Source organism: Camelus bactrianus, chromosome 23 (genome assembly GCF_048773025.1).
Source record: "Camelus bactrianus isolate YW-2024 breed Bactrian camel chromosome 23, ASM4877302v1, whole genome shotgun sequence".
NCBI lineage: Eukaryota > Metazoa > Chordata > Mammalia > Artiodactyla > Camelidae > Camelus > Camelus bactrianus.
The window spans coordinates 17,360,569-17,384,797 of record NC_133561.1 but is presented as its reverse complement, the minus strand read 5'-3'; the positions used below and the strand labels follow the sequence as shown (position 1 = coordinate 17,384,797).

At 48.9% G+C, this 24,229-nt stretch overlaps 1 protein-coding gene across 1 annotated transcript in view; it reads right to left on the bottom strand.

Moving 5' to 3' along the window:
- The window catches only part of STUM (stum, mechanosensory transduction mediator homolog), a 56,239-nt gene that overhangs the window by 11,759 nt on the left and 20,251 nt on the right, over positions 1-24,229 (bottom strand). The gene's annotated exons all lie outside the window — the stretch shown is intronic.

Here is a 24,229-nt window from a genome sequence, read left to right as displayed (position 1 = left end):
CTGAGCAGGTGTTTCTGACGCTTTGCTATCTGGGGCCTTGCTGGCCCTGGAGAGACCCCCCTCCCAGGGCTAGTCAATTCCTAGAGATAGTGAAAGGCTTTCCTATGCAAGCCAGCCAGCCCAGAGTCCACACCTGGCCTCCTCCTTTATGGGCTCTCACTCTCTGGGTCATAACCCCCACCCTGATCACCCAGAGCCAGGTACAGACAATTGGGGCAGCCCCTACACCCCAGAGACCACTGAAGTGATTCAAACTAGCCAATCGTAAGTCTGCTTGCCTGTCTTGCCGTTCCTTCCCACAGGAACCACAGGAAAGGCTCCTGCCCATATCTTCCCCTCACTCCCTCTGCTTCCCACCTGTCCCTGGATGCATCCTCATGTGTCACCCCAAAGGGCAATGTGCCCCCTCCTCTCAGGAAATGTGAGTGAATTATCTTCTCAGTGGCCAGCGTTTCCTGATCTGTTCACCTCATCGTATCTAAATAATAAATAACTCATTTTAAAGCACACACACACACAGAGCCAAGAATTAAGTTTCTTGTCCAAGGTCATACTCACGGTGGGCATTGACCCCACCGCTGTCTGATGCCAATGGCCACGCCCTGCTTGGCCTCACAGGTAGAGAGACCTGGGAAAGCAGGTCCAGACAAGAGAGCAGGCCACTTGGGAAATCAACCCCGCTTCTCACACTTCCTGCTCCGGGAGGAAACTGCCCGGCAGTTTTGGGGACAGCGAGAGGGGAGCATCGATTTCCCTCCCTCCCTGCATCCTGGTTCTGGCCCATCCCTGCCCAAACTTGGTGGCTCCCACTGGCTTCCCGATGTGGCCTTTCCCTCTGCCCACACCTTTGTGACTCAATTGAAGGCTAACCCCTGAGACCACGTGCTGGTTTCTAATCCCAACCCTTCCCCATCCTCCTCCTCAGCTGAACAACTGCCACCACTTGGGTGTGTTCCTGCCTCCTGAGTGGCCGACAGCTCCTCTGAGGGCCCGGTGGCATCCCATCCACCTCTGCCCCCAGCAGCACAGTGCCTGGTGTACAGGAGCAGGGATGTGGGATCCAAAGATACGCAACCAGTGTGAAGTGCAGCCTCAGACCACCTGCATCCTCACCTGCAGGATCTGTTTAAAATGCAGGTGTCTGGGTCTCCATCTGAGAGCTGGACGTCTAGGGGGGCCCAGGAATCTACATTTCCAAGCAAGTTTCTCCCTCCACTCAGATAATGATAATGCTCATTAATGTGTGAGAACCATGGATTCATGATCAGTCACACGGATTCATGATCAGTCACACGGATTCAAGATCAAGATTCAAGACTAAATGGCCCCTTCGCGTTTCTGGCACAGAGCCCGGGGTGGCCCTACGGGAGACTCAGAGAAGCCAAGGCTGGTCTTCCCCTCTCACCAAATGGGCAGTCCATTTTGTCAGCAGGGGGTTGGGTGGACTAAAAGTGTCTGAGATGAGAAAGACAAACTTGGAGAAGGCAGAGCTGAGACACGATGGGGATACAGACTCAGGGTTTGGTAGTGGACACAGGAGGAAACAGGGGACATAGGGCCCATTAGAAAGTGTGTGTCACCATCCTTTGCCTCTGCTCGTGTATCATGCTGTGGGATATGAGACAAACACGAGCTGACACTATTAAAAAAGAGAACATTACTGAAGAAGAAAGCTGGTAGAAGATGAACAAGAGGAAGATATTAAGTAAAATTAACACGAATACCATCAACTACACACCTACAGTGTGCTGCAGCTCGTGCCCTCCTCTACCAACACTGTCTCTCATTCTTACCATCTCACCAGATGGAGAAACCAAAGCTCTGAGAGGCTGAATGACCTGCGCACATAGCAGAGCCCAGATTTAAACCCAGATCTGCCTAAAGTGGAGGCCAGAGCTCTTTTCCATCTGAGATGTTGCATCCTTACGTTAAAAATTAAGGAAAGTTACATAAAACAGGATGGCCCTTCCTCAAAAAATTAAAAATAGACTTGCCATCTAACCCAGCATTTCCACTTCTGAGTATATACTCAGAAGAACTGAAAGCAGAGCCTGAAAGAGATATTTGTACTCCCGTGTTCATAGCAGCAGTGTTCACAACGGCTGAAGCACGGGGGCAACACAAGCGTCTATAGATGGATGAATGGATAAGCAAAATGTGCTCTATACATGCAATGGAATGTTATTCAGCCTTAGAAAGGAAGGAAATTCTGACACATCTACAACATGGATGAACTTTGAAGACATTATGCTAAGTGAACTAAGCCAGTTACGAAAGGACAAATACTGCGTGACTTCAGTTATATGAGGCAACTAGGGTAGTCAAAGTCATAGGAACATAAAATAGAATGGTGGTTGCCAGGGGCTGGGGACAGGGGGGAGGGCAAATGAGGCGTTATTGTTTAATGGATCCAGAGCTTCAGTGCTGCAAGATGAAAAGAGTTCTGGAGCTGGGTGGTGGTGATGGATACATGACAGTGTGCATGGCATTAAGATGCCATTGAACTGAACGCTGAAGAATGGTTAAGATGGTAAATTTTATGTTATGTATGTTACAATAAAAAGAACTGGGGGAAAAAGGAAAGAAACTTCATCATTTATGATTCTCAAAATATCCTTGAATGTCTCCCTGTGCCCCAGCCAGTGTCCTTCACAGAAGCCCTGAAGCAGATGGTGCCTCGACTGTGGCCAACAGTGTCCTGACTCCGTGGGATCTGGCTGGGCTCCAGTGATCCTGTTTCTTTGTAGCCATGGCCTTGCATCAGCCTTCCTGCCTAAGAAACGGGAACATGTTTTTATTAGACTGAATCATATGAAAGTGCCATTTTTATAGGTCAAGACTAGCTGAATAACAGCAATTTCATATGGCTCAGCCTACTATGTATATGGAAACCTTGAGCATAAGGAAACTCTGAACTCAGTGTTAAAGTTAGAAGGTCATCTAGTCCATCTCCTGTCAAAAGATAGAATCTCACCAGAACTGCCCAACTGATTAGAGGCCAACAAGCCTCTTCGTGCATCTGCCTGCTTGCCATGGAGACCGGGGCGCCCGGGCACAGGAAACGTCAGCAAAGAGGAAGGTTCATCTGCTGGGAAAGCTGGGCTGACCCACATTTTATTTAAAAGAGGAGACAACCTCAGCTCGGGTGTGGCGTGGGAGGGACTTTTGGTCACTATTTTTGTACTCACATTGATGCTTACATTGTGATAACTCTAAGACGTATATGAAAATATAAGCACATTGTTCACGTACTGATGTGTACAATAAGTACATATATTACCGGCAATTGCATTCATTTGGAGAAATTAATTATTAATTAATTATTAGTTTGGATAAATAATTTCCCTAATTAGGAAACAATGCTGATCGGTCCCTTTGACCTTATAAGGCAACATATGCCATCAAAGGTAAGAGTGAAGTGAATGGATTTATAATGTAAAAACATTGTTTTAATCTATTCAATGGGAAAATTTGTAAATGATTTTAGCACAGTTCCATATGAAGAGGTGTTTATTACTTTAAATGAGTCTTACCCTGGCTCTGCAGTCAATAAGATGTGCTGCTTGTCAGAGGCCCTGGCTTATACCTGGACAGCCTCTGTCACTCCTCCAGGGAGGGCTGGTTGAGCACAAATCTCTTACCAGCACAACCTTGAATGTGAGCTTTGGGGGACAGGAAGGAAATGTAAGGGAAGGCTTGGCCTGGACTTCACATCTGATTTTGAAGGACAAGCCACACCCTACAAAACAGGTCCTGCTGCTGACAGTCCAGTTCAGAGCCAGAATGAGATAAATGGGTGATCACATTCAGGGGCAAACTCAAGCCCTATGAAATTTCAATTCTCAAACCTTGCAGGGCATGAGACGCAATGGGGATTGTGCTAAAAATATACTTTCCTGGGCTACACCACCCAGAGATTTCTAATTCAGTAGATCTGGTCATTATCTTTTCATCACTGTGCAATCATTTTAACCAGAAATGGGAAAGGAAAGGAAAGAGAAGTGACTACAGGTTCACAAATGATTCTGGAAAAAAAGTCCTTGGAAGACAGAATTAGAATAGTTATCATTTATAATAGCCAAGATAGAGAAGCAACCTAAGTGTCCATTGACAGATGAATGGATAAAGACGATGTGGTATATACATACAATGGAATGTTAGCCATAAATAAAACGAAATCTTGCCATTTGCTACAACATGGATGAACCTAGAGGGTATTATGCTAAGATGCTAAGTGAAATAAGTCAGACAAACACAAATACTGTATGATGTATATGTGGAATCTAAAATACAAAACAAATGAACAAACATAACAAAATAGAAACAGAGTCACAAATAGAGAAAACAAACTGGTGGTTGCCAGAGAGAAAGATGGGGAGGGGGAGGAGAGAAATAGGTGAGGGAGATTAAGAGGTACAAACTTCCAGTTACAAAATGAGTCATGGGTATGAAATGTACAGTGTGGGTAATATAGTCAGTAATTATGTAATATCTTTGTATGGTGACAGATGGTAACTACATTTATCAGGATGACCATTTTGAAATGCACAGAAATATCAAAACACTATATTGTGTAACAGGAACTAACATAGTGTTATAGGTCAATTATACTTCAAAAACAAATAAACAAACACATTCTCGGAAAAAGAGATCAGATTTGTAGTTACCAGAGGTGTGGGCTGTGGGGAGTGGGAACCGGATGAAGGTAGTGGGGAACTGGATGAAGGCAGGTGAAAGGTACTAACTTGTGGTTAGAAGATAAATAACAAATAGGGATGTAATGTACAACATAAGAAATGAAATTAACACTGCTCTATGTTACATATGAAAGTTGTTAAGAGAGTAAATCCTAAGAGTTCTCATCACAAGGGAAACTTTTTAATTAATTAGTTGATTGATTGATTGATTGATTGATTGATTTAAATGGTGGTACTGGGGACTGAACCCAGGACCTCTTGCAGGCTAAGCATGCACTCTACGCTGAGCTATGCCCTCCTCCAGGAAACTTTTAAAAAATTTCTTTAATTTTGTATCTATATGAGAAGATGGATGTTCACTAGACCTACTGAGGTAATCATTTCATGATGTATATGTCAAATCATTATGCTATATACCTTAAACTTATACAGGACTTTTCATGTCAATTATATCTCAATAAAATGGGAAGAACAATACATTTTTTTAAAAAACATAAATCTGTCACTATCTTTACACCATAGATCCTGGACCAGTAGTAGAAGGGTTTGTGAACTATTCTCACCATTCCAAACAGCATGCAGACCCCTGATAAAGTCAGAGCAGCCCATCAGAACCCGGCTTATGTGCATTAGGTTGGAAGCTCATTGTCCCAGTGCAGTAACTGGGGGTTCTCTCCTGCTATCGGCAAATCCTAGTGGCCATTCCACCCACCTCTGAACAATTAGAGATGGGAAAGTGAATTTACTACAATGTAAATCTTTCTAAACATCAATTTCATGGAAGGGAAAAATGAAGGGTGGACAGGTAGGTCTTCTGCCCCCCAGTAAAGAGAAGGTCCAGGACCACTTGACCCTTAGTCCCAGCTGCTACTCCACACCCGGGGCCCCCTTCCTCTCTCCTCTCTCCAGTCAGAAAGTACCAGCTCGGGGCACCCACTCTGTATCCCTCCAGGGCCTCAGGCAAACGAGGATGGAGGAGCTCGTGGAAGGGCAGCTGGGAAGGAGACTTCAGACGGATAAAGGGGCTTACAAGTGAGACCTCAGTTAGTAATAGTCCCGGGTCACCACCACAGCCACGGAGGGGGCCTTGGATTCTCCAACTGAAAAGACTCCATGGCATAAAGGAACGAGGACAGGGAGCCCCCCTGGCTGCCACAAATAAATCCGTCATCTTTCCTTTGAGAACAGAGAAAATGAGACCAGCTCCCTCCTCTGCCCCTCTTAGTGCTCCACCTTGACCTCAGGCTGATTAACCATGCCGTGGCAGGGTTGACTGCAGCCGATAACTCATTTTAATGGTGCTGGGCGTTGTGTCAGCCTCCCTGTGCTTGTTAGCAAATATCCTCTGCCCTCAGACTACCCTGCCAGATCCGTGACGGGCTCCGTGACGGGCTCCAAGACGTGCTCCCAGCCCTGCACGAGCTGCAGGACAGAATCGGACACCGTAGGTCTCTCTTGGGATCTCCCAAGGATCTTGAGCCTGAGCAGAAATTTAACCACATGGAATTGCTCAGTTCCCCAGTCCTCAGCCTTGTCACAACAGAGTCTGGCTCAAATGCCCAAGGGTGAACTGAGGAAATGGGGTTGGGACCAGGAGGGCAGCTGTGTAATGACCAGGGCAGGGAGCCTGGGCCAGTGCTGAGGCCCCGGAGGACCAGGCTTCGTCCTTCCCGCCTTCCAGCAGGACCAGTGTGAAGGGTGGTCAGTCAGGTGGAGAGAAAGCCAAGGGCAACAGCGGTGACATTTGTTGGAGGAGACAACAGAGCTTCCATCTCCTTAGAATTTGCAAGCTGACCAGATGAAATTTCCATGGATGGGTAGACACTGAGATTAAAAACAGAGAGGGGCTCTGCCCAAGGTCACAGCTGCCAGGGAGCCTTTCTGAGATCATGGCGGTGAGAATCTGCAACACAGTGAAACCCAAGTGCACTGTTCTGGGAATGGCTGCTCCAGCAACTGAGAGTGGGAACCGGGGTCCTGCATACACTACAGCCTCAGTGGGTGTGTTTTGTCCACATGCAGCCTCAGTGGGTGTGTTTTGTCCACCTGGGCAAGACCTCTGGGTTCACCCAAATAACAAATAACATTTATGAAGCAGCCATCATTGAGCTTGTTGAATCTGAGTTACTCTCTCCTTACTGAGTCAAGTGTGGGGACAAGGCTGCCCTGGGCCTGCAGCCCCCAAGTGAGTGGCAGGCCAGGTGCCCCAGGCCCCTGGGAGCCCCATCACTAGGCGTGCTGGGGGAGCTGTCCCAGGTGCCCCAAGCTGTGGCCACACACACTGGGTGTGTGGGAGGACAGCAGGCCCTGCATCCTGCCTGGAGCCCTCGGAGGAGGCCTTATGGCAGGCCTCATGGCCCTCTGACCTGTGTGTCACAGGTGGTAGAGGAATATTCCCCATCAGACCACCCAGCCTGGAGGCTCGCATTTCTGGGCACAAAGTTGCCTCTTCCTGACAGTCATACCCAATTCGTTTCACCTACTCATTTTTCCATGTTTTCATGCAGCATTTATGCAACATCTGCTGGGTGCCAAGAACTGAGCTAAATCCATGTACACCAACAAAGAGGAGTGTCCTGGCCCTCAAGGATCTCACAGGGTGTTGAGAGAGACACAGACGCCACGGAACACAGCCTAAGCGGTCAGCCCTGCGGGATGGGGCAGAGGCAGGCTGACACCATGTTACAAAGGTTGGCTCTGGCATCAGAATGCCAGAACCCGAATTCCAGCTGCACCCCCAGAAGCCATGAGACCCTGACAAGTGACCTAACCTCTCTAGACCTCAGTTTCCCCATCCGTGAAGTTAAGGTAATGATGGTAGCCTGCCTTATAGGGTGGATGTGAGGACTGAACTCATGCATGCAGAGTACGTAGAACACAATATGCCCTCAACTGGGACGTCCAGGAGCACAGGGAGGGCCCTCACCCCAACCAGGGGGATCTGTAAAGTCTTCCACAGGAGGCAATGCTGGAGCAGAACCCTGGCGAATAAGGAGTTACTCTGTGTGAACATGAGTGAAACTGAAGATCTCAATGAATCCTGCTCTCATAGTGGCTTGTAGCCAATGGTCTACTCTTCACTCCACCTAAAACAAAATGTATTGTAATTACTAAGTTCACTATGTCAGCCTCATGAAGCTGGAGGCTCAGTACTCATCCATATGCCACGGTGTTATGCAGCCAGTAAAAATTATAATTATGATGACTATGCAGCAAGCCAGGCAAATGTTTTAAGTGAAATTACAAAAATAGTATGTATACTGTGCCGGGAACTATTTAAAAATATTTACGTATTGGGTAAGGACTGGAGTGTATTACGCAAAATGATAATTGTTTTGCCATGGCAGAATTATAGGCAGCTTCTCCACTTTTTTTCAAAACTAAATTCTCTTTTCAGATAAAAAAGTTTCAGGCACCTGTCAAGATCCAACTCTGCAGTCCACCAAAACAGTATCTTACTTGTGACAGAAGGCCATGTGGCAGTCAAGCAAACTAGGGGACAGGTGGCATGCAGACACCTGACACAGAAAACATATGATGCCCTGTGATTATGCCAGGGCTGTAACAAAAGCCCATGAACGTCCAAGAACATCTCTGGAATGCAGCCCCCAATCCTAGAGTGTCTTTCCCAGTGAAGCAGGCAAAGCAGGGCTCTCAGCTAAATGGGAAGCTTGGGTTCATCTGCTGGAGGGAGGATGAGAGGGAGGATGCTGAGAGTCCTTGTTTGGATGCCAAGAAAGGACTCCAGTCCCAAGAGACCTCAAGGAGCCATCATGGATTCCTTAAGGTGGCCACGTGATGACAACAGTGGAAAAGGCGATGGCTTGGCTGAGCTGGGGCTACAGCCTCCTGGAGGACCAGGGAGGAAGGAGGGAAGGCGGCAGGAGGCCAGTGTGGGGCTCATGCACAGGTGCTCCCTGTCTGGCTGGGGACTCCGCACAGGTCCAGCAGACACACCTGCTCCTTCCTGGAGCTGTGCCCTGCAGTGTGGCCTGTGTGTGCTCCTGTGCCAGGGACGACTTCCTGCCAGAGCTCTTGGGACTGAGCTCAGGATGACTCTCTCCAAGCAGGGCTGACATTGCAGCTCATGCCACCCTTGCAGAGAAGGGTTGTCCGTTGTGGTCTTTATTTTAGAAGTAAGTAACTCAAACAGGCTCAGATGACAAAGGGATTTATTGGTTCATATAATTGGAAAAGTCCAGAAAGACAGGGTGGGGCAGTGGTTAGGAGTGTGGGCTTGAGGGTCAGGCTGCTGAACGTGATGCCCGGCTATTATTTCCTGCCTGTGGGAACTTGGGCAAATTACTCTGCCTCTGGAGCCTGTCTCCTTATCAAAAAAGTTTAGTTCCTTATCTGTAAGGTAGGAGTTATCAAGGAATTACTAAGTCCTTAACCACTATTTGCTGCCTAATTATTAATAAAAATTCAAGATTGGTTTGACCACTCAGTGATTCAACAGGGACCCAACATCTTCCATCTCTCTGCTTTATCTTCCATGATATCAGCTTTATCGCAAGACCAACTTCCTTCATGGTGACAAAATGATTGCAGCAGTTCCAGATTTTACATCCACATACCACTTGTCGAAAAGAACATTTCTGTTCCAGTGTTCCAAGGAGGAGTCCGAGATTAACCTGGAGCGAACTGTGTAGGTCATATGCCACCCTTGAACCAACAATTTGGCAAAGGAAGTGTAAGGTACTTACTGGATTAAGCAACTGGGCCCATCCCTGAAGTTAGAAGAGGGGTCAACTTTCTTTACAATGCCCAGGTTGTGTGAAGGTGTGGATTCCTGAGTGAGAATCTTAGTTTGCGGGGGAAACAAGAGGAGGGTAAAAGGAAGCTGGTAAGTGGTCAGTGATGTTCACGAACAGAGGAGAAATGTGTTATAAAATCCAGCAGAGAAATGACAATTGGACCATCTTTAGGTGTTCTAGCCAACAGCCCAGGTGACGTCCCAACCGATGGCCAGTATCAGCCACCTGATTTGTGAGGGAAGATGCTTCCAGATGACTCCAGGCCCCAGCCATCAAGTCACCCTGGTCTTTGAGTCTTTCCACCTGAGACCCCAGACATCACAGAGCAAAGATAAAATATCACCAGTGTGCCCTGTCCAAATTCCTGCCCTACAGAATTGATGAGCATACCAAAATGTTTTTTCACACCACTAAACTTTGGGATGGTTTGCTGGACAGCAATAGATAACTGGAACAGGGATGTGACTGAGCAACATGTCAGTGGTGGGGCAGGAAGTGAGCAGGTTGTTTGGGTCTTATAGCAGTCATTTACCACTGACTGCAATCCTACAGAGCCTGTTCTGCTTGGCTTCTGGGCACTGGCCACCCACTCCCATCCTCCATGTCAAGATAAGACAACCGACCAGAGTCAGGGATTCTGTTAGGACACCACCACACTGGAGCAATGCAACTGGAAGTACTCAATATTATCAAAATATGGGGCTGCTGGGCCATGTATGATATGACCTAATACGACCTTTCACCCAGGCAGCAGCCTAGGACAAGAGAGGCTCATCTGCCCTGTCGCTGGGCCACTCTGACTTCTGTGCCTCCTGGACACAGAACTGATGCCTCTTGCCTCCCCCTCCAATCCTTGACTCCATCAAGGGATGACAGCCTGAGGCAGAGGTAGAAATAGGGCTATGGTGGACCACGAGGCTATGGGGAAAGAAAGAGGAAGGGGCCAGTGATGAGGGGCTCCTCGAGGACCTCTCCAGGCGGACAGGGACGGACTAACAAGCCATTGAGGAGGAATAAAAGAGAACCACTTCTACTGTCCTTCCAGCCAGACATGTGTGCTTGATGTCTGCAGAAAGGCCCTTCCCAATCTTCCAGCAGCCACAGGGATAACCATTATTATGACTCTGATTATGGATTTATGAATGTATTGAGCATTCATTAGAGATTAACATTTTACTAGATGACCTCACCCGATCCCCACAACAATCCATGTCTTCATCCTCCATTAGCAGACAAGACCTAGAATAAAAGTGCATTAACCAACTGTAGTCAATTGCAGAAGTGGCCCCAATTCTCCACTCCCTGTACTCATGCCCTTCGCAATGTGACTTTGCAACTCCTCCCGTTAAAAGGTAGACTCTGTTTCCCTACACTTTGAATCCAGACTGGCCTTGGGATTTTCATGGGCCAGTATGTGTGGCAGAAGTAGCATTGTGCTGGTCCTGAGCCGAGGCCACAAGGGCCTTGCGCGCCTTTGCTTACTCTGGCAGAGCTCTGTCCAGCCTATTGGAGGATGAGGCCACATGGAGGAGGCTCCAGTCATCCAGCTTTCCTGGCTGAAAACAATTAAGTCCAACTCACAACTAAGTAATGGCAGCTGTTTTAAGCCATTACGTCTTAGGGGGGTTTGCTATGCAGCAAAAGCTAACTAAACACCAACCGTGCCTGTTTTCAGGAACCTAGTGACCCCCAGGAAAGGGGAATGTGAAGCCCTTGGCTCCAGCAAGAGCACGGGGGAGGCGGGGTTGGACTTGGGCTTCGGCCACAGAGCCTACCCTGGGACCTGAGAAAGCCTTTTCAGAAAACAGGAGCCAAAAGCAAAATTGGTCTGGCTCCCCAGGGATTGATCTCCAGAGGGGACCTCTGGGGCAGCACTTGGCACTCACGTGCTGATTTCTTAAAGGAGCAAAGAGCAGGATGGATTTGATAAACCTACTTATTTCAGGAAAGGACCAAGAATTAAAACCAGCTGTTCTGATGGAGGCCTTCCCGCAGGTCCAGGAGGGGCTTGGCCCTGACCTCTATCAGGGGAGGGGCCGCACAGCCATCCCAGCTCCAGCCACAGTACTGGTGGAACTGGGGAGCACTCCTGGGACTGGAGCTTCCAGGAGGCTGAGACTTTCCAATGTGGCTGCAGGATGACTCAGCCAAGGGGGCCCCAGGGGAGGGCACGCAGAAGCTATGATGCCCAAAGGGGCAGACACACGAGTAGGGAGGGAGGGGTGGGCAGGACCTGGGTGGGCTGCAGTTAGAAATGGACAAAAGGAAGACTTCAGTGGAATCCCAGAGAAACCTCGGCAGCTGCAGAGGGGACATTTACAATACTACTCAGGAGACTGGCCGTGGTAAGTCCAGGTAGTGGCTCTGCCTGAGCCAGCGTAGCTTCTGGGTGACCCGAGGGAACCAGGCCAGGCTGGGCTCAGGAGGGAACTCACTGATGGGCGGCGAGTCCCTCAGCACTAGCTCCTCCCCAAGTGCCCAGTTCCTACCCACCAGCCACCTCTTCTCAGCTGATTTTGCTAGTTTCCTTTTTCTCTCCCAACCCGCTTGCTGACCGTCTGTCCTCCCCCACCATCTTCTCTACTTACACTCCCTCTCACTGCACAACCCGCCCTGAGCACTCCAGCTCGGAGCCCAGGCAGTCCCATAAGCAGCCTACACTCCACCTGGGCGCCCACAGAACTCTGATCACCACCTTGTATTATTTGCACATAGATCTCTCTCACTGTAGTGCAAGGCCTTCTAGGGCCCTGACCTTGCCTGGTCCAGCTCTGAGGCCCCTACATTGCCTAGAAGCATAATTGGCACATGGAAGGCACTCAAGTGTCTAAGGAATCTCCGTGTAGCACAGTGAGGACAACTCCTGGGTGGAGAGTGGTCCCAAGAAGGTACACTCTGCCCCCTGCACAAGCTATGAGCACTTCGAGGGGTGCAACTTGAAGGTAGGAATGCTGACTCCAAACACAGCCTGCTTGGATTTGAGACCTGGCCCTGCTCCTTATTATCTGTGCGGCCTTGGACAAGTCACTTAACCTCTCTGCATCTCAGTTTCCTCATCTAAGAATAAGAGCAATGTCTCTACTTCTCTGTGTTGTCATCAATATTATAGGAGGTGTTTGGTGCTTAGAACAGTACAGGGTATGCAGTAAGGGCCATGGAATTGTGTGCTTTAACTATTACTACACTAGAAATAGGGTTTGCATTTTACACCCCTTTATCTTCCAGGCACCAGCGCAACGCCTGGCATGTGGCAGGCCTTTAGTAAGGGTTTATTGAAAGAACAGATCTCCACAGAGGCATCAGCGAAGGCCCAAAGATCTGTGTCTACAGAACTAGGCAAGCTGTGTTTGCAGGTTTCTGCTGTTTCTGCTGTCCTCCTATCTTTTCTCAGGCGTGTCATATGGTTGACCTTGAGTGGACCGTGTGCTGCTTGAGGGCAAGCCCAGGTGGTTAGCTTACAGGTGCTTCTTAATACATCTCCCCTGGCTCCCATCGCACACCCTGACCAGCTCCTGCGGTCCGCACGCACAGGACTGGACAGCAGATCACCTTAAAGCAGTGCCCTCAAGGGACCATCTCAGCTGAGAAGCTGATGGCTATGCTGGCCAAGGAGCTGGCTCTATTCTTTCTGGTCCCTGTGGATGTGGGAGGGGCTGAGGGACCAACAGGCTGCCTGCACGTGCTCCAAACTCCTGGGCTGCTTAGAAAAGCCCATGTGGTAAAGGAGAGCAGAGTCACATCCTGGCCTCAAGCCCTACTTGGGCACTTACCCCTGTAGGACCTCCACCATCACTTCCCCTCTCTGAGCATCCTCCCACCTCCCGGGATGGTTATTATTATTGATGTTGTTATTATTGGCATCTGGCAGGATTCAGTCCCCAGGATGCTTGATCTGGGCACCACTTTGTCTTTTAAAATGGAAATGACCCAGCTCCTTGCAGGCTGTGCAGCCCAAGAAGTAGCTTTCTACCCCTCCCGCAGGCCTGGCAGGGTCTAGGAAGGGGACAGAAGCCCCTGGGGGACAGCCTGACAACAAGAAAAGCCCTGTCGAGAAGGAGCTACATAGGCCGCATAAGAACTTTATGTCCCAGACTGTCCCATGCCCCAAAGCGGACACCAACATACCCAAGCCCACATCAGGCAGAACGTCCTTAGAGGGCCTGGGGGACCACAGCCCCCTTCCCTGAATGAAATGTTAGAAACATTTCAAGATTATGTGAACCATCATTCTACAAAGATAGTAGCCCCAAAGTACATGCGTTCACGCCCTGAAATGCTGTGACTATTTTGCACTCGCGCGGTCAGGATGTGGCCCCTGCAGCAGTGGCGCCCCCAGCACCCACATCAGGATTCAGGCTCAGGGGTTTTGGTCACAGTTCACCCTGACAGAAGTTCGAATGCTCGGCTCAATCATCCGCTTTATTCTCCTCGCTTGGCTGCAGATTGGCTCTTTCCAGAAATGAATTTCACCCTCCTTGGGTGCTGTGCTTTTGGAGAATGATTTAGAATTTTCAAAAAAATGTGCTGCTGATCCTGAGAGCAGATTTGCGGGGTGAAGGCAGGGTAATCTTGTTCTGAAATGAGAACTTATTCATTTCCCAGTCACCCCCTCACAGGCGATGGTGTCCAAAGGTAGAGCACATAGGTGTTGGTTAAAACTGCAGCCCTTTTCCCTTTCCTGTGCTTCACCAGTGGGGATGGGTACCAGGAGGTTTGGATGCCAGAGGGCAGTTGTCACCTTCAGCAACACCAACCTCATCTCTAAAGGTGAGATCAGCTCAGAGGCAGGCCTAGCCTGCACTTCTAGACTCAGCACATCACTGGCTGGAGTGGCCCAGCCCACTTCTCCAGGGCTTAAAGAGGCAGGTACAAATGGAGAGAGGCACTGGCATTTATGCAGACACCCTGGTGGAATGGCAGGCACACCAAGCAAGGTCTGGGGACATCATGGTATATGGAGGGTGCAAATAAGTGGTTATTTGTTACATTATATCTATATTTACAATTAATGGCAGGCTCCTGTCATTCCTGAGTCTGGTAAATTGCCCTGTCTTTATGCTCTGTTTCCAAAGATAACCACTTGGAGGGTCCAGTCAAGGAACACAACTACTCAGAGATGTTATTTCTCGGGATGCTTTAGGCTGAACGTGACATAAAGCCAACTCAAACTAGTTTGAGTGACATGAAGCATGTATCATCTCAAATGACAGAAAGTCCAAAGGTAGATCAGAAGTTGGCTAATTAAGTAGCTCAATCATGAGCCCAAGGGCCTGGGCTCTTTCCATCTCTGCCCAGCCACTCTTCGAGTTGGTTTCAACCTCAGGCTGTAACCAGATGGCTGCAGCTATTCCAGGAATCTCAATCCAGACATGACAATGTCTGCAAGCATAAGGACAGCCCCTCCTCTGGTCCTCTTTCAGGCATGAAGAAACATTTCCCTGATCAGTGCTAACTGGGTCACCTGATCATTTCTGAACCAGTCACCCATAAGAGGGTTGGAGTTACAAGACTGGCTTGGACTGGTCCTCTTGGTGGAAAGGATGCTGGGAGTCAATGTCCATGCCCACCACACATGACCTTTACCTGAGCGTAGTGGCCCTCTCTCCTCTTCACCTCTGGGCACATGCCCTCCTAGGCAACCAGATCTCCAAATCAATCCCAAAGACCACTAAGGTGAGATGTCACAGCTAGACATCCAGAGAGTCCCTCTGAATAATCTTTGCATTTTAAAAATGCCCTACCCCAGTGTCCCTCACAGATGAATGGATATAGAAAATATGAAATATGCAGGGGAGGGTATAGCTCAAGTGGTAGAGTGAATGCTTAGCATGCATAAGGTCCTGGGTTCAATCCCCAGTACCTCCTCTAAGAATAAATAAATAAATAAATCAAATTACATCCCCCTACCAAAAAAAAAAAGAACAAAGAAAGAAAATATGGAATATGTATACAATGAAATACTATCCTGTCTTATAAAGGAAGGAAATCTGACACATGATTCAACCTGAGTAAATCTTGAAGACATTATGCTAAGTTGAATAAGCCAATCATAAAAGGACAAGTATGGTATGATTCCACACAGATACAGAAATTAAAAGAGAGGTTACTAGGGGCTATGGGAATGGGGAGTTACTGTTTAATGGATACAGAGTTTCAGTTTGGGATGATAAGAAAGTTCTGGAGATAGATGGTGGCGTGGCAATAGTCACACACATTGTGAATATACTTAATGTCACAGAGTTGTACGCTTAAAAATAGTTAAATGGTAAACTTTATGTTATGTATATTTTACCACAATACGAAAAGTGACCTTTGGACATCTGCTAACTCACTAGTCATTGGCAGCCTAAGTGAGAGGCGAGCCTTTACCAGGGACGCACACACCCTACACAGCAGCCACTTGGGGGCCTAGACTCTGTGGAATCTCTCCATGACTGAATTTAATTTCATCGTGGCTTTTAGCATACAGGAAGAATCCTTTTTTCTTCTCTGACTTGAATACCATGCTGATTAAAGAGGTCCAACCTACAGGGAGGCGTTGTGTTAATATAACTGAGCAAGACCACAGGGGGCCTGCCCCCATATCCTCTGCTATAACTTCTCTCTGAAGTACCCAGATAAGAATTCCTGAATTTTTCAGATGCTAAAACCAACAGGGAATGGAAGAAATTAACTGTCTGATGATCAGGAGCACATGGCCCCCAGACCCTCTGTCACCTGAGGACTGATCACCATCAACCAGTTAGAGAATGTACACCAGCTGATCACAGACCCAGGGACACCCCTCCCTCACCTTGCCTTTAAAAATGTCTTGCGGACCTCTTGGGGAGTGTTGGAAGTGTTAGCTATCTTGATTGTGGTGGTGATTTCAACGGTGTATACATCTATCAAAATTCCATCAAATTGCACATCTGAAATATGTGTAGTTTACTGTACAGGAATCACACTATAATAAAGGTGTTTAAAAATGTTTTAAAATTTTTGTTCAAATGCCTTACTGAAGCACTACGAGGAGTTTGGGGGTTTTTTGGTTACCAGCCACCCATTCGTTCTCCTTGCTCGTCCCTGCAATAAACCTTTCTCTGCTCCAAACTCCGATGTTTTGGTTTGTTTGGCCTCACTTTGCGTCAGGTACGCTGAACTTGCATTCAGTAACATGAAAAACATGAACTTTCCAAAGTCAGGGCTGCTGGCCCCGCGAGGGGCACTCACAGCTGGGGACCCCGGAACACACAGCCTGCCCATCCCCTGCCCCAGTACAGCGCCATCCCTCTAACTCTGCCCCTGCAGCCAGAAGCTCCCGGAGATTGTGTGTCACCCCCTTTAATGAGGTTGCTTCTGAGATGTGGAGTCAGGCAGACCATCAATCCACCTGCCAGGGAGCGGCTGGGAGAAGAGCTGTGTTCCTTTCTGGTGATCCCCGTCTGACTACTGAGCCAAGGAGAGAAGCACCGGGTCAGACAGAGCTGCTTCCGCAGCCGATACAGCACTCAGAGCAGAACTCATTAGGTGAAGGGAGACTCAGCTGGGGCTTTGCAGCCTCGACAGAACATTCTCTTTCCAGCGGTGGAAACAAGCAGCCTAGGAGCTGGGAGGGCGGGGCTTGGCCCCAGCCCAGCTCTGGGGAGCAGCTACCACCAGACATTGCCTATTAGGGCAAGAAGACTGCAGATGTGAAAGGCTGAAGTCGTGCTTGGAGTGTGGTTCCCTTTGATATTCTGGAAGTTCAGACTAGCCACTCTAGGTCCCCATCACCTAAAAGAGGGCTGGAAAATGGGTGAGTGAGTAAGGCATGCAGTTCTGTAGGAACATTTGGGTTTTTTTTTTTTTTTTTTTCTTCTTGGAAATGGCACGTTAGGAAATCTTGTCCTCTGATGAACTCCAAGAAATTCCTGTCCCGTTCTCCCCAGCAGGGACAGTGTAGGCGGAGGCTGGCCCACTGCCTCTACCCTCTCACCCACTCTGCCCCCAGACTTCTCCATAGCCACTTAGCCACCCCTACTCTGCTCCCCATGACCCAGGGACCAGCTGGCCTAGCTGCTGAGTTCAGGGCCGGCTCACTTCCATCCTGCCTCTCCCAGGCTACCACCCTGGGGACTTTGTTAGCTCGGGGGCCAGAGTGGCCTGCCAGAGAACCAGCCAGCAATCTCTCTCTCTGGGAACCCTTCAGCTCCCAGCTGGGGTGGTTTCAAACTTTCTGCTACTTTTCCTGCATCTCCCCATCCTCTGTGTGTGATGGGGCAGAGTGACAATGCTCCCCTTCACTTGAGGCTCACTCTGGGCCAGGCCTGTTCAAGTGCTCCACCTGCGAAGTCTCCTTCAGCCCTCACAAAACCTCTTGAGGTGAGTGCTCCTTGCAAGGGAGGTGGTGAGGCAGCGGGCCTGGGCCAGGGTGTCCACGTCAACCCAGCTCTGCCCACTTCCAACCTCGGGCAGGTCAGCTAGGCTCTCTGTGCCTCCGGTCCTCCTCCTGCCCAGTCAGGGTGATGTTAACAGTACCTGCTTCACAGGTGACTTAGGCAGCTCGGGCTGCCATAACAAAGTGCCACACACCGAGTGGCTTAACAGAAATTGATTTCTCATGGTTTTAGAAGCTGGGAAGTCCGAGACCAAGGTGCTGGTGGATTTTGGTTTCTGGTGAGAGCTCTCTTCCGGCTTTCAGGGGGCTGCCATTTCACTGTGTTCTCATGAGGTGCAGGGAGAAAGAGTGAGCCTCTGGTGTCTCCTCATATAAAGATACTAACTCCATCAAGACGGCCCCACCCTTATGACCTCATTTAACCTTAGTTTCCTCCTAAAGACCCCATCTCCAAATACAGACACATTGAGGATTAAGGCTTCAACATATGAAGGTGGGAGGCAGGGAAGGCAGACCCAGTTCAGCCCAACAGGCCTGGTGTGATGAGTAAGTGAGTTAATACACACAGAGCTCCTGCAACGGCACATGTCTCACACCTGCAGTGAGAGTCCAGGTGTGTGACCCAGGCCGATGCTCTCCACCCTAGCATGGGGTGACAGTCCATATCTGCTCTGTTTGCTTGTCCCCTGAGAGTGCGGGGCAGGCCTTTCCCTGGAGGGTTATGAGGTCTGCAGCCCTGGAGTCCCCTGATACCCAGCTTGGTGCCGCCTTCCATCACTCTGGCTCATTCACCGCCACAGCGTGCCTCCCCACCACCACTTCTGGGCTTCAGGAGTCCTGTCACAGCCCCAGCTCAGGTGCAGCCCTGGGGATGTTTTGATTCTCTCACTCTATAACAGATTTCTGAAGTTCACCCACCTACCCACACTGTGCCCCATATCTCCTTCAGAAAGGTGCTTCCTGTTCACACAGGGCAAAGACTTGGTAGAGAGGAACCAGACTGATGGACCCAAATCTATTAATCAGTATGAGTAACTCCCCCAAGGAAACCCCTCAATCCTGCTTCAGGTTTGCATCAGGGACAGTTTCTCTGATAGTTTTTCCATTTGCTTGGCCTGCAAGTCAGTTGTAGTCCCCATAGCCCCTTCCGCCACTCAACTCTCTCCATCCTGAGAATTGGCAATGATAACATCCCCACCCTCAGCTCCCCTAGGCGTACGTGTTTTGGTGAGGTCACCACATCCCTCACCTGTATAGTCATCTGTAATTTCTACTTACATCACATCACTTCCCCTTCCTCTGGAAACAGGGCCTAGAGCTTCCCTTGGGACCTTCCTCTCCCCCATGCTCAAGCCATGAATTTTGGGTGGGACTGACCTTGGCCCCCAACTCCCAAGGCGGATGCATGATACAGATCTGGCCAATCCAGACATTCCACTCCCCAGGTCACATGATTGGCTCAGAGATGGGCACATGATTCAAGACAGGCCAGTGAGATTCAGTTCCAGGAGTTTTACTGGACCAATTGGAAGAAAAAGCCCTTTTTTCACTGGAATTGCCAGGTGAAAGGCTAGAAAGAGTAGAGCCAGGGATGGCAAGGCTGATGCAACACTTTGGAAAACCTCAGTGTGCAGTAACTGACCAAGGTGGGGATTCAGATCGCCGTATCAGAACTGCCCAGGTAGCACTGCTGTGGGTGTTGAACCAACTTTCAGATGGTTGTATTAAAACAAGCCAGGGGAGAAAATACAGCTCAGCAGTAGAGCACGGGCTTAGCATTCACGAGGTTCAATCCCCAGGACCTCTATTAAAATAAGTAAATAAATAAACCTAATTACCTTGCACCTACCCCCAAAACAAAACAAAACAAAACCAAATAAGCCAAACTCCACAACCTGCAACAGGCCCAGGACTCGGGCAGGACCTCCATCCTGCCTCCCCTGTGGGCAAGAGAAGGAAGGTGTGGCCACATCCCACAGACTAGGGCTCACGGTCAGGGGACCTGGGCTCTCACCCTGGCTCCGTGACTGCCCTGTGACCCAGGCGAGTCCTCGCCTCTGAGCCTTGGTGTTTGCACCTGTAAATTGAGACGCTTGGATGGCATGTTCCCCAAGAACCTTTCCAGCTCTAACTTTTTGTGGCCCTGGGCCTGTGAAAAAGAAGAAAGCCACACCGGCAGAACCAGCACCACGGGGCCCACAGCCTTCCTGCTCAGTGGCAGGGCAGAGCCACCAGGGGTGGGGCCAGGTCGGGGGAGGATTTGAGCATTTGCTCAGAGGCTGGAGGAACCACCTACATGTGGGCTTTCCCTGTGACAGGCAGAGAGGATGCCTGGGCCCTAGGAACACTGGCCAGTGGCTGACTCAGGGACTCTGGGAACGCGGGGAGGTTGCCTTGCCCACCTAACCCTCCTGCAGGTCTGCCCACTGGGGCAGCTTGTGCAGAGCTCCTCTGACCCAGAGGTCTTGGGTGCTCTGTGCTGAGGCGGGGTCTGCCCTTGGTGCCACGGGACGAGCTCTGCTTTCTGCCTCCCTGTGGCACCTGGCGGCACAGGACCATCAGCCTCCACACCTTGGGTTTCCCAGTTTTCGCTATAGCCCAGCTTCATGAGAACAGCATGGCAGACCCAGGATTTAGTTGAGTGACTAAATTTCAGGCACTTCATACACACTTGTTGAAAGCTGTTAAATGCACGTCAGAGCTATTTTAAAAGAAGAAAGGAAGAAAGGAAGAAAGGAAGAAAGAAAGAAAGAAAGAAAGAAAGAAAGAAAGAAAGAAAGAAAGAAAGAAAGAAAGAAAGAAAGAAAGAAAGAAAGAAAGAAAGAAAAAGAAAGGAAGGAAGAAAGAAAAAGAAAGAAAGGAAGGAAGGTAGGAAGGAAGGAAGGAAGGAAAGCAAGCCCCATACCTGTTCCCCGAGAATCTCATAGTCAAAAAAGCTCTCATCTTTCCAAGGTCAAATTACATCTCAGTGGCCTTGACCTGGAACACCTGTGCTGTGAATGCCTCTCTGTGGAGAGAGGTGAGGGCACAGGCCTCCTTGATGATACACATCACAGGTTCTCACGGCAGCCCTAACATAATATTAGCAGAACCTGGTCTTCACCACGGATAAAAATCACAGATACTTCCATATCACACTGAAGCTGAGAAGTAGATGTCTCAGAATATCAATGACACTTATTAATATTTCAAAGTTATGGTACTTATTAGACCCACTGCTGAATTTTCTTATTTCAGTGCATTAATTCAGAAGCATGGTGTTTCTATATACAAATTTGTTTTTAGTATTTTGATAACAGTTTTTTAATATCATCAGTTTTCTTTGTAGGTCTGTGTGTTAAATGCTTCAAAAAATGAATTAAAAATCATTCTGAGAAGGGATACAAGGCTTTACCAGACTGCTCGTGGGTCCAATGGCACCAAAACAAAGTTCAGAACCCCTGGATTTGGGTCTCTCTAATATCTCCTCCAGGGCTCAACCCTGCCACTCTTCAATTACAAAGTACGGAAGGCCATTTGATTGGACTCCGGGTCTCCTGTGCCAGGGAAGGAGGGAGGCAGGAGGAGAGGAAAGCCCGCTAAGTGATGCCAGAAGGAAACCAAGGAGGGAGGTGGCTTGGCGACCCTGGGTAGGAACTTCTCTCCCACAGAGTCTCTGCCTTAAACCAATGGCTGCTGCCTCTGTTCAGGGTTCTGAGGCTTTCTACCTGTTGGAGGCGCTATGCTCAGACTCTTCTCTCCTACTCTACAGCTTTTTATTGTATTTTATATGGTGCTTGCGGGCATCGTTGGATGTTCTGACACTGCCAACGTGCTTTGGATGAGCCCTGTTGCTAAGAAACAAATCCTAGAGGTATCTTTAAACATACAGCTCCATAAAAGCACATTCCTCCTCACTCAACTCCAGTGTGTCTTTTCTTGGGCCGCTTAGGTTAAATTAACAGCTGTTTTCCAAAGGCCTCACTTTGAGCCTCAAGGAAAATCCAAAGAACTGCTTCAATGACCCAAACGGAGGAGCCACTTTCAGAGCTCAGGGTGTTGGCCTTGGACAGAAAGGAGGGCACTGCCCCAGTCAAAGCTGCTTGCAGGCTCTGAGCAGGGGACTGGTGAAGGAGGGCCCTAGGAGGGGCCAGCTCAGGCTACAGGGACCTGATGGGCAGAGACACCTCAAGGAACCCACAAGCTGCAGCCTTGTCCTGGGGGCTCCTTTTAGGATTTCTAGGAACCGCTGACCTCACCATTCCCTGCAGAGCAGTTCCAAGTTAAACATGCTTTAGACCAAATCCAGCCACAGCTTCTCTCCCTGGAAGGCTCCATTCTTCCCGGCGTGTCCACCAGCCAGCACAGAGCAAGGGCTCCGGTGTGGATACCACCTCCCCCTCCCAGCCCCAAAGGCAGAGTGGCCACATGGGCAGGCCCTGCTGGTAGCAGTCGCTCCTGGTTCCCTTCTTCTCCCCCAGCCCTGCCTATGGGGACACCACAGAACACCACAGACTGAGGCTCTCCGGGAGTTTCTCAAATGATGTTGTTCTTTTTTAAAGATGCAGGTTTCCCAGTCCCATCCTACTCCTACTAATACTAAACCAGGCTCTCTGAGAATGAAAGCTGGGATTTGACATTTAACAAGCTTCTCAGGGGATTCTGATGCACCCTGAGGCCAAAATACCACAGCCTAGGACCACACGTCAGCCATGTCCCTGACTCGCTATTCTGTTCCCAAATTACCAAGCACCTGTTAGGACCTGTGCATTGTACCACCCTTGGAGGGCAGAGCTGAGTGAGGACCGCTCCTAACTCGACAGGCCCGTGGTCTAGCGGCCCTGCTGGTTCACACAGCACCGTTCTCTCAGCACTGCAGTGGGAGGGTTGGCTTCACCTCAATATAAACTCTAAGGATGATAATAATATTTAAATTAAAATAAAACAATTTTAAAATAGGCAAAGAACCTGAATAAACATTTCTCCAAAGAAGACAAATGGCCAACAGATACAGGAAAAAGTACTCAACATCCCTAATCATCAGGGAAACGCAAATCAATGAGGTATCACCTCACACCTGTTAGAATGGCTATTATTTTTATGTACATACACATTTATATACATATATGTACATATATATGTGTGTATATATATATATATATAATGGATTGCTATTCAGTCTTAGAAAAAGAAGGAAATCCTGCCATTTGCAAAAACATGGATGAAACTTGAGGGCATTATACTAAGTGAAATTAGCCAGACACAGAAAGACAAATGTTGCATGATCTCATTTACAGGTGGAATCTAAAAAAAGAGCCAAACTCCTAGTAACAGACAGTAAAATTGTGGTTACCAGAGGCTGGGGTGTAGGGAAAAGGAGAGGTAAAAGAATAAATTCCTTTAGAGCTTGGGGGGGAATGTAATTCTCATTATGTTCCAAGCAACTATTCTAAGCCTTTTGTCTGTAATACTCCCTCCATCTTCAAAAGAGTCCCATGAAGCAGATGCTATCATTATCCCCATTTTGCAGATCAAGAAACTGAGGCACAAGAGGTTAAGTAACTTGCCCAAGGTCACACAACTATCACAGGGCAGCGTGAGATCTAGGTCCTCAAGAAAATAAAGAAGTTATACCGAGGCAAGGGTCACCAGGATTCAGAGAAGCACACACAAAACAACTGAAGATCCCTGACTCCCCATCATCAAAAGCCCTTTTGCCTGGGAACCCCCAGGGGCCTCTCCCTTCCACACCCTCACCTCTGTGCAATGTGACAGGTAGTTCTGCTTCTGCTTACTTTTCTCTCCCAGAGAATGAAATCTTCCTGTTCCTGGCAGGGGGAGCAAGGGCCAGTCCTGGTCTTTCTGTACCCTGAGCATTTTAGAGCATCTCAGAAGGCAACGCCCCAGGGCAAAGCTCCCCACTGCAGTGCACACCTGGGCCTCCCTCCGCTCAGAGCCCTAAGACAGGGGAGGTCCGCTCCTCCCCACAGCAGGGCAGTGGCCACCAGAGGGGGCAACAGGCAGAAAGGCTGCAGTCCTGGGGCTGCTGTGTTCTTGGCTCCGCAGGCTCCTTCCCTTTCCTAGCCGCCCACCAGCCCCAGCCAAGCTGCCTGCTACTGATGTATTATTAAAAGAAAAAAAAAAAAAACCTCTAAATTAAGTATGTGTTAAGGGAAGAGGCTGGAGCAGCTCTCCAGGCACCATTCTGATTCTGATTCCCACTCTGGACAGGGCAGTGAGGCACTTTCCAGCAGCTCTCCATGCCAAATTCCTCCGGCTATTTTAGGGCAAATAAAAATGCCTGGGAAGCCCTCTGAGCAGCCCTGGAAGCCATCACTGCAGGCCGGTCATCTGGTCGTAAACAAGTCACTCCACCCAGGGTTGCCAGCCAGGCACGTGTCATGCCCCAGGCAGGGAAGCCCCAGCAGCAAAGATGC